We start from the raw sequence: 14,074 nt of genomic DNA on the forward strand, positions 1-14,074 counted from the left end.
ATATGAACACATGCAAATCTATAAATAAATAGACAGCCTTTGTCAATAACTTTCAACAAATGATAGGTGAGCAATAACTATTTATATAATACTTTGTTAGATACTTATGAAAAAAACGTAATACAACTGTCTATAGAACAGAGAAACTTTAAAAAGCTCACAATCTAAAGAGGATAGATGGAGGAATACATAACATGCATGCAATATTATTTTAACTATGTCTACAATATTTTCTATGACCATATTCTCAACAGAAGGTAAGCTTTGTTAGAAAAGATACTCGGTCTTATCCATGAAATATCTGCACTGTCCAGTGTCTAGCCCATAGGAGATACTCAATAATATATTTGATAATGGATGAATGAACAAATGAATAATAAGTAAAAAGTGCTATGAATGTAAGGAGGTAGAGATATTTCTGATGAATTAGTGACAAAACTTTGACAGAGGAAATGAAGTTTATGCTAGAACTAGGGCATAATCAAGAATTTGCCAGATATGAAGTAGAGAAAAAACAAGAAGTCTGCTTAAATTCTGCATAGGGAGGGAAGCAAGAAAAATTAATAAGGCATGTTACATGTCTTAAATGCATACATATACAAATAAAGCACACACATACATATATACAGGTAATATATATCAACAAAACCATCAATGCCAGATAAATCTGTATTTTAGAATATAATTTTAATTTAACTTGGAATTGCTCATTATAGTTCTATTTCTCTTCAGCTTTCCTATGCCAATAGGATCAAGAATTTCCTAAAGTTATAAATATGCACTCATACATAATGAGTTATCAGCTTGTTTCATTAAGAAAAATCTGGTCTCATTGCACTTCTTGATTACAATGGATGGTATATTTTAGCAATAACTGTGATGTTTCCCACATACGCGTCAAACATTAACTAAAATCTCATCATTTTCTTGATTTAATAGTGAGGCATCATAACAAATTAAACATAAGCATTCACCAGCATGAAGCCTTCTATTTATCTCCTGTGAAAAGGATTTTTCTCTTGAATATATGTGGAATTATTCTTTCTGGGCTGCAAATTTATAGATTTTTTTGCTACAGAACTGAATTTCAACTAATGTAGTTGGTAATGGGAATTGTACTATCAAGTATTTACACTTTTTGTAAAAATTTGAATTATACTAGTGATGCTAATGTGATTTGAACACATTAGTTCTCAGATGACCTTAATCTCTGCATAATTAGCCTACTCAAATGACAGAACCTGCAATTTCATTAGAATGTGTTTAATTTATTTTTTGTGATTATTATAATTTGGTACAAATATAAGAAAACAGGCATATTTCAAAACCAAACTGCATCAATGTATGTTTCAGTTCTCATAGATTCCTCCTCTTGTCGCCATAAAAATGTATTAACTTATTGTAGTAAATGTTGGCTGTCTCCTCCATTCGAAAACAAAGTCTGCATCTTATTTGCACTGGAATCAATAAGATCTCTCACAGGTTCTGTGGCTAAACAGGAAGACTGAAAGGAAGAAGTAGCAGAGTACAGTGTAAACATTAACGACTTCTTCCATTCTCACTCCTTAGTCTCTTTTTCTGAGACATCATTGAAGAACAGCTTCTGCTAATCTGTAATGTAATTTTATTTATAAAACTCAGGGGATGAGTTCCAATAGCGGGTCAGCAGTAATGAACCCAACAATCATCCGTGAGGATGTGGGTTCAATCCCTGGCCTTGTTCAGTGGGTTAAGGATTCAGTGTTGCCATGAGCTGTGGTTTAGATCACAGAGTTGGCTTGAATCTGGTGTTGCTGTGGCTATGGCATAGGCTGGCAGCTACAGCTCTGATTCAATTCCCTAGGGAATTTAGGGTGGGTGCAGCTCTATAAAGACAAAAAAAAAAAAAAAAAAAAAAAAAAAAAAAAAAAAAAATCCTCAGGGGGAAAAAAGCTAATGTAAGAATCAGAAACTCACAGGTTGTTATGGCAGATACCCAGCAGCCCTGTGCCACAGCGTATCAGCTCTGGCGACAGCCCCGTGGCTGTAGCGTACCAGCTCCAGCAGCTCTGTGGCTGTAGTGGATCAGCTCTTTTACCCAGGGAGAAACCAAGCGAGCACTCAGAGAGTTGGAGAACTCAGGTTTATTACACTGGCGGGCTCAGACGAGATCGCTCTCCAGAGTCTGAGCCTGGAAGAAGGGTTTCACAAGGCTTTTATGGGCTACATCTTCCGGGTCCAAGCTTGGCTAGTTGGACTGGAGTGACATCAGGCAAGGTAGTAGATGCAGAAACAAATTTACAGAAGCAGATGCATGGGGGAGGACTGGTTGGGGCAGTTAGCTAGACTTTGCTTAGTCATCATGGCTGAGGTCTCTCCTTTCTACATTTTATTGGGACATTTTCTCCTACAAGGTCACATTAAGTTAAGAAAAAATTCAATGGACTACCCCAACATGTCATTTCAATATTGATAGATCAAAGGCAAAGAGAGAGAAGGTTAGAAGCTAAAAGTTAATAGCCTAAATTAAATAGCAATTAGGTCATTTAAAGTTTTAAAATCATTTAAAGACTATTCTAGGCTATATGCTTATTTGATGAGGTGTAAGAACTCTGATTAAATAGAATTTAATCTATAATTATAAGCATATTTCACTAAAAATGAAAGTTATTTTAAATACTATAAGATTTCCTTTATTGAGCGTTTCGTAAGATACAGACATCATTCTTATCATAATATAGATATCAATATTAGATATAAGAGAATAAGTAGTGCTCAGAAATATTTCATTCTCATATATGATAGAAATTACTGGTGTCATTCAAAGGGTTAAAACTGCAATTAAATTGTAATATTTAATAATATATTTTGACAAAACAAAAAGAACACTCAACGTATTCTAATATCTATGTCTTTTTCTTTTTTGTCTTTTTAGGACCACACTTGTGGCATTTGGAGGTTCCCAGGCGAGGGGTCGAGGCCTAGGCCAGAGGCACAGCAACGCCAGATCCAAGCCGCATCTGCGACCTACACCACAGCTCATGGCAACACCGGATTCTGAACCCGCTGAGCCAGGCCAGGGTCCACAACCCCATGATTTCTAGTTGGATTTGTTTCCATTGTGCCACGAGGGGCACTCCGACTGAGAGTCTTTTAATAAGGCTGAGTTTGAAGTTCCCACCATGGTGCAGTGAGTTAAGAATCTGACAGCAGCAGCTTGGGTTGCTATGGAGGCTCAGGTTTGAGATCCAGCCCAGGGCAGTGGGTTAAAGGATCCAGTGCTGCCACAGGTGTGGTATAGGTCACAGCTGTGGCTAGGATTCAATCCCTAGCCCAGGAGCTTCCATGTGCCACTGTTGCAGTCATAAAAAGAAAAAAAAAAAAAAAAAAAAAGCCTGAGTCATAGATGAAAGATATAAGAACAGAGAAAATTCACTCTCAAGATGGAAACAGATGCTGGATTATGTTGGGGAGAAGCATAAACAAGTCTTGTGAGTATAAGAAGTTTGAATTTTAGCCTAAAAGCAGTGAGGAACTGTCAAAGTCTTGAAGCAGGGAACTCATAGAATCAGCTGTACACAGATTTCCAAATTTGAAGTAATTTGTGTCACTGCTTAACACTGAATAGTCAATCAGATTTTTCTGATAAATACTATAAATACTGTTTTATTTCACTCATAGTTATAGATCACATTCCAGAAGGAGATGAATAAGAGACAAAGTAGCAGGACATTGGGAAGAGAGATTATTCCTCATTTCAATCTTCAAAATGTAAGAATTAAATCTGTATTATTTTCATTGTTAATATGATTACTTTGAATCTTAAAGGAAGTTAATGTTTGTTAATGCAATTTTAGTACTTTACAATAATTATTTATAAAAGCTATGCATTCCAAATCTGTCATACCTTCTTTCCATAGTGCTATTGAATATGACTTTTGCAGCCATAAAAGAAGCCAATATGATTAATTGAATTCTATTCTATAATGTGATGCATTATAACTGAGAGAATCCTAGGCATAGAATTAGAAGTCCTGAGTTTGAGTTCCAACTAGTCCTCTTACCAGCTGTAAGATTATGGACAAGCCTCAGTTGGCTACAACATGCTGAAGTGAATATGATAAACTGTTTTAAAGTAACTAGCATGGTGCCTAGCATGCTTAGAAGCTTAATAAAAGTGGATATATGGATAGATGAAATTAAAGATTAAAAAATCATTTGGCGTACTTATCATTGCAAGAGCATTACTTTATCCTCACTTTACAGATAAGAAAACTGGAATTTACAGAAGTTAGTAATAAAATATATTATTAATTGTTTTCATCTAAAATTTGTAATCTTATAAGGCACACAGTTGTATGTCAATACCTTAGAATTAATTTTTTAGTCATTCTTTTATTCATTTACTCATACACTCAGCAATGTTTTATTGAATGATATTTTTCTGTGCTAGTGAGTGGACTAATTACATACAAACAAAATAGGACATTTAATAGATTTAAATCAAAGAATTACTTCATATTTCAATGTGAAGACCAGGCAGGGAACAGTAGGACATGTTCATGAAGGAATGTGATTTCATGATTTCATTGATATTGTCTTTTTTGTTCAGACTACTGCTGCAAAGTTGAATCATTAGGTTAAAACTGTGGCTGAATTGAAGTCTTTGGATAAATGTTCCGGTTTCCAGGTTTAAAATCATAAGTTAAATCTGAATTAATCTGTTCCAACAGAATGGTTAATTGATAATTTGGGCATTAAGTGGATGAATGATTCAGATGGACTGCAAACTAGCCAGAATACCTCCTTATTCTAGAGATTTGATTTAGAATCTGACTTTTCTATCTAGCAATATCTCATCAAATGAGCACTAGAGGAAGTTTTCATGAAATAACCATTAGCTTATTAAGAAATATCTTACAAGTTTGGAGAAAATTTTCTGATTAAATTGATTAGGTATTTGTTATATTCTAGCATGGATCCAAGTTCAAAGCTGACTATATTTCTTTACTTTTTAAATATCAAAAAGGTTAAGAAGCTCCAGAAGCTTAGATAAATCCAAATAATCACTTCCACAGACGTGGTAAACCCCATCATTGAATAAGTGACATATGGGGCGGCCTCTGATTTAAAAACATAGTTGAGAACTGGGTCGTCTCTGTAATCTATAATAGCTAGGATATAATAGCAGAAGAGACTCCTCCACCAACATAATAATATGAAAACCAGATCAATCTTTAAACAACAATCCAGGAGTTACGAATACCACTATAGTACAAGTTCCTGGGGGCTGCTGTTAAATGCATTCTTAGCCTTCTGACACTTTTTATGTAGCCTCTAAATTCTCCAGTGTACTCCTATGTTGTGGGAACATTTCATTTGCTCAAGCAATAAAAATTTCTTTACTAATTAACCTGTAGTTGGCATTTTACCCCCCATAAATGCATGTGTTCTTGACACTGCAATATTTCATATAAAAGTTATCTTTGGGATTCCTTCTTAAACTTAAAATAAATGTCACATCATAATATTTTAAGCAGACCTAAAGTAGCATTGAGATCTGTAGTATAGATAAGCATGAAAGCATAAATCAAGATTTTAATGTGATGGTCCATTCTTTCAACCTTCTTTTTTTGTTTGTTTGTTTTTGGAGGAAACTCTAATCTGAGAAGGCATCATACCAGTATTTAGTGGTTTGCTCATATTAGATGATTTGTCTTAGTTTCACCCCATATATGTGCAATATGCCACAAATTGAACTCTAGACTCTTAGTTTTCATCCTACATTATTTGCTGCTGATTTCTCAATGACAAGGGCCTCTGGAACTTTATACCTGATTTTTCCCTTCACTATTTTAAACTCTTCATAGGTCAGTAGCTTTGAGATTTCTTTGTGACTCAAAATAAGAAATGCAATTTACATTATGACTTATTGCACATGTATCTATAAATTCATAACTGAGACAAAAAATTATAAAATTATTCTGTATTACATGTGGTAAAATTTTGAATTTTTTATTCTATCCTATTCTATTTAATTAACCTAAAAAATCCTGGTTACATCCCAATAAACTGGTGTCCCAATACAGTAATTATCCATAATGTGCATTAGTATACCTCCATTTAAATGTTATGTTTATCTGAAATGTAACATGTAACAAACTGAACCAATACTATCTGTCCACCACTTTCCCCTTCATGCTCATTCCCTTTCTTCCCCAATCTTTCCCGTTCTATTCAAGGACATAATCAATCTTCCAGAAGCTGTCATGCCCAAACGAAGATGTCATCCTTAATTCTACCCCTTCCTTCAGCCTTCTCTACCCTAAATTAAATATGTTGTTTCTAACATATAATCTCAATTGGCCTACTTCTCAGTCCCCAGAGATCCCACCCTAATCAAAGTCAATCTATCAACTTTGGCTTGAACTTCTAGAGTAGCCACCTAACTTCCTGCTTTTACTCGCAGGTACCTTACCTGCTTATTTCCTTTTATACAAAAATTATTTATACCTAGAGGACATGAAGTCTGTTTTACCCATAGAGGAAATTAATTACATTAACCACTCAGAAAAACATTGATTTAAGAAAGTATCCAAGAATTCTATATCATCAGACTTCTCTTCCTTTCCCAATGTCTTCCTATTGCACTTAGAATGGCATAAATAAATCTCTGTCTTAATATCCTAACATTTTCTTCCTTGGTTAATACTCAACAAACATACTAGCTTCTTTCTGGTTCTCCCTTATCCTCCCTAAATTCATTCCTGCCTCAGAGTTTCTGCCCTTGTTGACATGCTTTGTGGGAAGATTAACTAAAGGCTTTGCAGAAATGGCAACTTCTCTTATTCAGACTCATTACAAAGTTCCTTCTTTAATTTTTTAATTTTTTTAAGATTTTTATTTTTTCTACTATAGTTGATTTACAATGTTGTCAGTTTCTGCTGTACAGCAGTGACCCCCATTATACGTATACATTCTTTTTCTCACATTATCCTCCATCATGTTCCATCACAAGTGACTAGGTATAGTTCCCTGTGCTATACAGCAGGATAACATTGCTTATCCACTCCAAATGCAATCTCTTGCATCTATTAACCCCAAACTCTCAGTCCATCCCCCTCCCTCCCCTTCCTCCTTGGCAACCACAAGTCTGTTCTCCAAGTTCATGAATGTGTTTCTTTTCTGCAGATAGGTTCATTTGTGCCATATATTAGAGTCCAGATTTAAGTGATATCATATGGTATTATTTGTCTTTCAGACTTACTTCACTTAGTATGAGAATCTCTAGTTGCATCCATGTTGCTACAAATGGTACTTTTTTGTTCATTTTATGGCTGAGTAGTATTCCATTGTATAGATATATCACATCTTCTTAATCCAATTTTCTGTGGATGGACATTTAGATTGTTTTCATGTTTTGGCTATTGTGAATAGTGCTGAGATGAACACTGGGGTGCATGTATCTTTTTCAATTAAAGTTTTGCCCAGATATATGCCCAGGAGTGGGACTGCTAGATCATATAGTAGTTCTATATTTAGTTTTCTGAGGTACATCCATACTGTTTTCCATAATGGTTGTACCAGTTTACATTCCCACCAACAGTGAAGGAGGCTACCCTTTTCTCAACACCCTCTCCAGCATCTGTTATTTGTTGACCTCACACCATTCTGACTGGTGTGAGGTGGTACCTCATTGTAGTTTTGATTTGCATTTCTCTAGCGATTAGAGATGTTGAGCATTTTTTCATGTGCCTGTTGGCCATCTGTATAAAGACCTTTCTTAAGTGTTTAAACCCCTTAAGTCTTTGAGGGAGTTCCTATCGAGGCTTAGTATATTAAGAACCCGACATAGTGTCTGTGAGGATGTGAGTTTGATTCTTGATCTTGCTCAGTGGGTTAAGGATCTGGCGTTGCTGTGAACTGTGGCATAGGTTGCAGACGTGGCTCAGATCCTGTGTTGCCACGGCTGTGGTGTCAGACTGCAGCTGCAGCTCCAATTCAGCCCTTAGCCCGAGAACTTCCATATGCTCAGGTGCCACCATAAAAAGAAAAAGAAAGAAAAAAAGAAAGAGTATGGAATCGTCAGTTCCCAGTGTAAGTGTGTATAGATAGCTTTTATCTGTAAGGGAGGTAAGGGAGGGAGGTGGTGTGGTTCTGGAATACCTCTCATCCCAAGTCTTTTCAAGAATTTTCTAACACATTAGAGTACAGTTGAAGGAAGAGTTTCTTCACATAGCTTCCTGCTATCTCAGTCTTCTCTCTGTTGTCACTGATTCTTTGGACACTGCTAACTGCGTGGCAGGAATTCAAAGCTGGACCTGTAAGAGGGTACTTGTATAAGTTCTTCAGTACTTCTACTCTGGACAGTGTGCTGTCATGAGGATCCATCTCCATTCATAACCAGCCCTGGCTCTTTACCTCTTCCTCTTTCTATCCACTCCTATACCAGATATTTACCCCATAGTCTTTTATAACAGGAGACTCTTCTCCAGACACACTATTCTTGATGGAGGTAGGGGGTAAGAGGATATGCTATATATGTAATTCAGGGCCAGTTAAATTTTCCTTGATTTATAAGATACCAACACTCCTATGGGGCTGGATGGTAGGAATTTTGAAAAAAAAATGAATTTGACAAATTTGAAATAATGACAAGCAGAGGAAAACTGAGCTTTTATCAAGGAACTACATCATAAAAAGGGACAGAGCAAGTAGCTTAGAATATTTTGAAAGTTATTAAAATAAAAATTAAAAGAAAAATTCTAAATACAAAAAAATAACATTTTAAAGTTTTATTGCTATTTATAAAGGGAGAAACTCTTGACTAAATATACTTGGCAAATAATATCCTTATTTCTTTGAAACTAAAAGTTTTGCATAGCAGAGAAGGGAATTAAATAATTTCATTTTCTCCCTACAAATGGGGATTAAGGCAGACCCTTGATTATTTTTTAGTTCATAATTTAGCGCATCAAAAACAAAACCTCTCCTTTCAGAAAACTTTTCCCCACTGAAATTTTTGTCATCTTTTGTGCCTGTGTCCAGGTTTCTCCTAGGGATTACCCTTTCTTGGCAATATTTCATTGCCACTTCTAATTTCTGGTCACATATGTCTGTGTCTGGAGAAAGAACTGAGGCTACTATATTGAGAAGAATTTCTAGCTGGCACTTGCACCCTGAATTTTTTTCTTGCATTGACTTGAACCATACTTTATTTTCAATATAGCAGCTCTTGAGAATGAATGACTATTTCTCCACCATGACAAAACGTAGTAGGAATTCAATGGAGAAGATGGTGGCATATTCGGGATAAAGAAGATTTTTTTTGTCTCCCTTGAAAGGCCCTTTCCTTCATGGGGGAAAAATATATTGCCTTGAACTTTAAGTTGATTTCATTGTAATGAGATTTGACCCATTCCTCTCATTTTATGCTGACTTTAGAATAACTATCTTGAGTGGCTCTTTGACATGAGATTGTTACGGGGTGTTGGGTCAGGCTATTTTCTGAATTCCCATCAAAGCATTTATTATCTCTATTTTTGGAGAAGTTATGGAATTGCTATGTGTTGGTACAGTTTTCTTCTATAAAATAAAAATAATGATAGCCTCATAGGTTTGACAAGAAAATGAGTTGAGACATGTCTTTTGGTATAAGTAAGCCTTTAATAAACCTTAGCTGTTATTATTATCTTCTTTAAGGAAGTCCTTTTGGGGAGTTCCCATTGTGGCTCAGTGGTTAACGAACCCAACTAGTAACCATGAGGTTGTGGGTTCAATCCCTGGCCTTGCTCAGTGGGTTAAGGATCCAGCGTTGCCGTGAGCTGTGGTGTAGGTCACAGAGGTGGCTCAGATCCTGTTTGGCTGTGGCTGTGGCATAGGCTGGGTGGCTACAGCTCCGATTTGCCCCTAGCCTGGGAAACTCCATAAGCCGCGGGTGCAGCCCTCAAAAGATAAAAGACAAAAAACAAAACAAAACAAAACAAAAAAAGAAAAAAGAAAGAAAAAGTCCTTTTGTATTTCACTTACTGCCAGAGAACATAAAGCACCTTTCCTATGGGTAGCACAGCTACTGTGAAGGTCTCCTCAGCAGCTACAGTTCATTAATCTAGTTTTACCTTATTCTCTCAAGTGGTCCTTGGGCTCCTGCCAGCTAATATCTAACAGACCTCCGTTTATCATGCTATTCCTGCCTTTCATAATGCCTTTATTCCTGATTCCCTTCTTCCCCCAGTGTGTGCTCCAGCCCTTGTGAGATCCTTAAAAATAATTTAGTTCTCAAGAATTTCCGGATTCCATTTGACTTGAAGCTCTTTAACTTCAGGTCCTTTCAATATTTGAGCTGTATTTATTTATACCAAATTGTGTGTATATATTAATTTTTTCATCTTTTGATATTCACAAAATAAATGTTCATGTCATTGAAAGTCTTTCTTTCATAATCTCTCATTCATGGAAATTCTTTCTTTCAGAATTTCCCATGAATTCCCCTTTCCAGATGTTCGAAACACAGAGAATGCTAAATACATAGGTAGGTAACTGATTTCACTTATAAAATAACATGTAGAGATTTGCATCTATAATTTTTTTAGATATTACAATTGCTTTTAGAAAATGATGTCCCTAAACATCCCTATTAACATTAACATCTCTTAAATTATCTTTGCAAATAACCATGCAAACAAATCACTTAACTTTAAGAAGTCTGCAAGATTATTATATATTTGATTTTGGAGTTAAGCTAAAAAGCCACAGAAAGTACATCTGTCTTAAATATATGATGGATTATGCACCAGCATCTCATCACATGGTTATAAGAAGGACTTTGTTTTCCTCCCTACCAAGTCTACATTTCTCTCTAACCATTCATTCACACGCTACAAATAAATGGATAGAAATTGCTATGGGAGTTCCCGTCGTGGCGCAGTGGTTAACGAATCCGACTAGGAACCATGAGGTTGCGGGTTCGGTCCCTGCCCTTGCTCAGTGGGTTAAGGATCCGGCGTTGCCGTGAGCTGTGGTGTAGGTTGCAGACGCGGCTCGGATCCCGCGTTGCTGTGGCTCTGGCATAGGCCAGTGGCTACAGCTCCGATTCGACCCCTAGCCTGGGAACCTCCATATGCCGTGGGAAGCGGCCCTTGAAAAGGCAAAAAGACAAAAAATAAATAAATAAATAAATAAAAGAAATTGCTATGAATAGTCTCAATTGACTGTTTTTATTGTGACTGACACCTCCTGCAAGTTGCTGGTAAATATTAATTTTGTTACAGGAAACTCCTGTTATATAAATTAATTCTTCAGTGCATCCTAAATGGCCTAATCCTAATGTCTCATTCCACTTGTTAATATAGTTGTACATCAAATCTCAAATTTAGTCCTAAAATTGTGAATCTTATCCCAAAAGTACTTATAAGAGCACAACTCAATAGCAAAAAAGCCGGCAACCCAACTGAAAAATAGGCAAAAGATCTGCATAGACATTTCTCCAAGGAAGATATACAGATAACTAACAAACACATGAAAAAGTACTCAACATCACTGATTTATTAGAGAAATACAAATCAAAACTACCCTGAGGTACCACCTCACACCAGTCAGAATGGCCATCATTAATAAGTTCACAAATAACAAATGCTGGAGGGGGTGTGGAGAAAAGGGAACCCTCCTGCACTGTTGGTGGAAATGGAAGCTGGTACAGCCACTATGGAAAATGTTATGGAGATACCTTAGAAAACTATACATAGAACTACCACATGACGCAGCAATCCCATTCTTGGGCATATATCCAGACAAAACTCTCCTTGAAAAAGACACATGCACTTGCATGTCCATTGCAACTCTATTCACAATAGCCAAGACATGGAAACAACCCAAATGTCCATCAACAGACGACTGGATTAGGAAGATGTAGTATATATATACAATTGAATACTACTCGGCCATAAAAAGGGAACAAAATAATGCCATTTGTAGCAACATGGATGGAACTACAGACTCTCATACTGAGTGAAGTAAGTCAGAAAGAGAAAGACAAATACCATATGATATCACTTATATCTGGAATCTAATATACGGCACAAATGAACCTTTCCATAGAAAAGAAAATCATGGAGTTGGAGAATAGACTTTTGGTTGCCAAGGGGGAAGGGGAGGGAGTGGGATGGATTGGGAACTTGGGGTTAATAGATGCAGACTAATGCCTTTTGAACGGGTTAGCAATGAGATCCTGCTGTGTAGCACTGGGAACTATGTCTAGTCACTTATGATGGAGTATGATAATGTGAGAAAAAAGAATCTATGCATGTATGTTTAACTGGGTCACCATGCTGTATAGTAGAAAACTGACAGAACACTGTAAACCAGCTATAATGGAAAAAAATAAATATCATTATATATATATATATATATAAAAGAAAGAAGCATTGGAGGGTAAAGTGCCTATACTCCCAAAGAGGGAATTGTTTTTATCTATTAGTTCAGTCCTAGAGAATAGTGAAATTGTTACTTGTAAAATCTGTTTCAAGGAAAAGTTTTCAGCTCTATTTATTAATTTAATGTAATCAAATTATAGCTGTAATAGAGCATCTTACATGTTATTGACCTGGTCCACATAAAGTCAGACATTAAAAGCTGCTGACAAGATTGAGCACATTACAGTTTGAGGATGTGGTAGCTTTTCTTTCAGTAAAATGAGAAAGGATAGTGTTTATATTTGTATTTGAGTATATTCTACTAAAAACCACATTTCTGATGACTACCCACCTTCTGTGAAGTGTTGGACAAGGTAACTGAGAAACAAAGTGGCAGTACTAAGGCCTTTAACGATCTAGTCTATGAGGGAGATAAATAGGTAAAGAGACCATTAATATTTGAAAAATAAGAGTTATGATAATGGTTAAAATGTGATGCTTTGAGAGCATAGAGGACAAACAGCCCAGTTTTGAAAGTTTAGTTTCCAGCTGCTATAGAAACACTTTGTTCTACCAACCAGAGATAATGTCTTGCCACGTCTACTACTGATTTTCTGCTTTAATTCATCATTTTTCAACAGTGACAAGAACCAAGCTAGAGGATTGCTAGATGATGTTGAATTACTGCTTCATGACAGAGGGCAGGGCCCAGCCCCGCCTCACATACTTCTGTTGCCATGGATTCCAAATTAAATGTTTCCCTGATCAAACAACAACTTTGTTCTATTCATCATCATTTTACCACACAAGCTACAGTGCATCTCCGATCCCTCTTGGTTATGACAGCAGATGAACTGAACATAAATGATTAGAAAACACCACCTGCTCAGAGCTTAATACAAAGGAAAAAAATGTTGCTGTGCTTTTTGAAATGGAAATTCATTAGCTTAGGCTCAGCATGTCGCTTATGTTACCAACCATGAACAGTATAAGTTACTGGGTGCATAGGATAAGTACTGTGTGACAGATACCTGTTTTCTCTTTGGGAATTTCCCTCTGAAGACTGTCAAGGACAGAGTGTGAGTGATGAGACTACTATAGGTCTTTCTCTGGATCATAATACTTACTGTTTGGAGCATTAACATAACAGTAGTTGTTTTGAAAGTAACAATTTATCAATAAAACACATCAGAGGCCCCAAAAGATTTCAAGCATTCATTTGTAACCTACAGCTGCCCTGCTGTAAATAATGAGAGGCAAGATGGTTTTCACTTAAAACCCAGAAACTTGCATATATTTCTACAAATAGAAGTTAGAAACATAAGTCACTTAGATTTGCATTAATTTTTGAACAAAAGCAATTCAAGGGAGCTATTACACTACAAATAAACAGAGGAAATATTCAGAGCAGTCATTAGCAAATCAATTTTCTCTGTCTCTTCCCTGCTCCTTCCACCTCCCAGTTGCCCCATTCCTCCTCACTTAAAATTCCATACTTTTAGGCAGTTTGTAATCTCTTTTCCAGATTTTCATTTCAGTTGCTCAGGTGGTAATTAATGCCATAAGGTTGTATTTGACTACCAGTTTGTTGTTTCACTAGAACATACAGTAGAAATTTTGCTTTACTCAAGTTTTGAGAGCATGTATAGATTATTGTTTTTAATAAAATAGTCTTGAAGCTATTA

At 36.2% G+C, this 14,074-nt stretch overlaps 1 long non-coding RNA gene across 1 annotated transcript in view; it reads right to left on the bottom strand.

The window, feature by feature from the left end:
* LOC102159151 overlaps window positions 1–14,074 on the bottom strand; it is a 67,046-nt gene that overhangs the window by 21,259 nt on the left and 31,713 nt on the right. The gene's annotated exons all lie outside the window — the stretch shown is intronic.

This window comes from Sus scrofa, chromosome 14, assembly GCF_000003025.6.
Source record: "Sus scrofa isolate TJ Tabasco breed Duroc chromosome 14, Sscrofa11.1, whole genome shotgun sequence".
Classification (NCBI taxonomy): Eukaryota; Metazoa; Chordata; class Mammalia; order Artiodactyla; family Suidae; genus Sus; species Sus scrofa.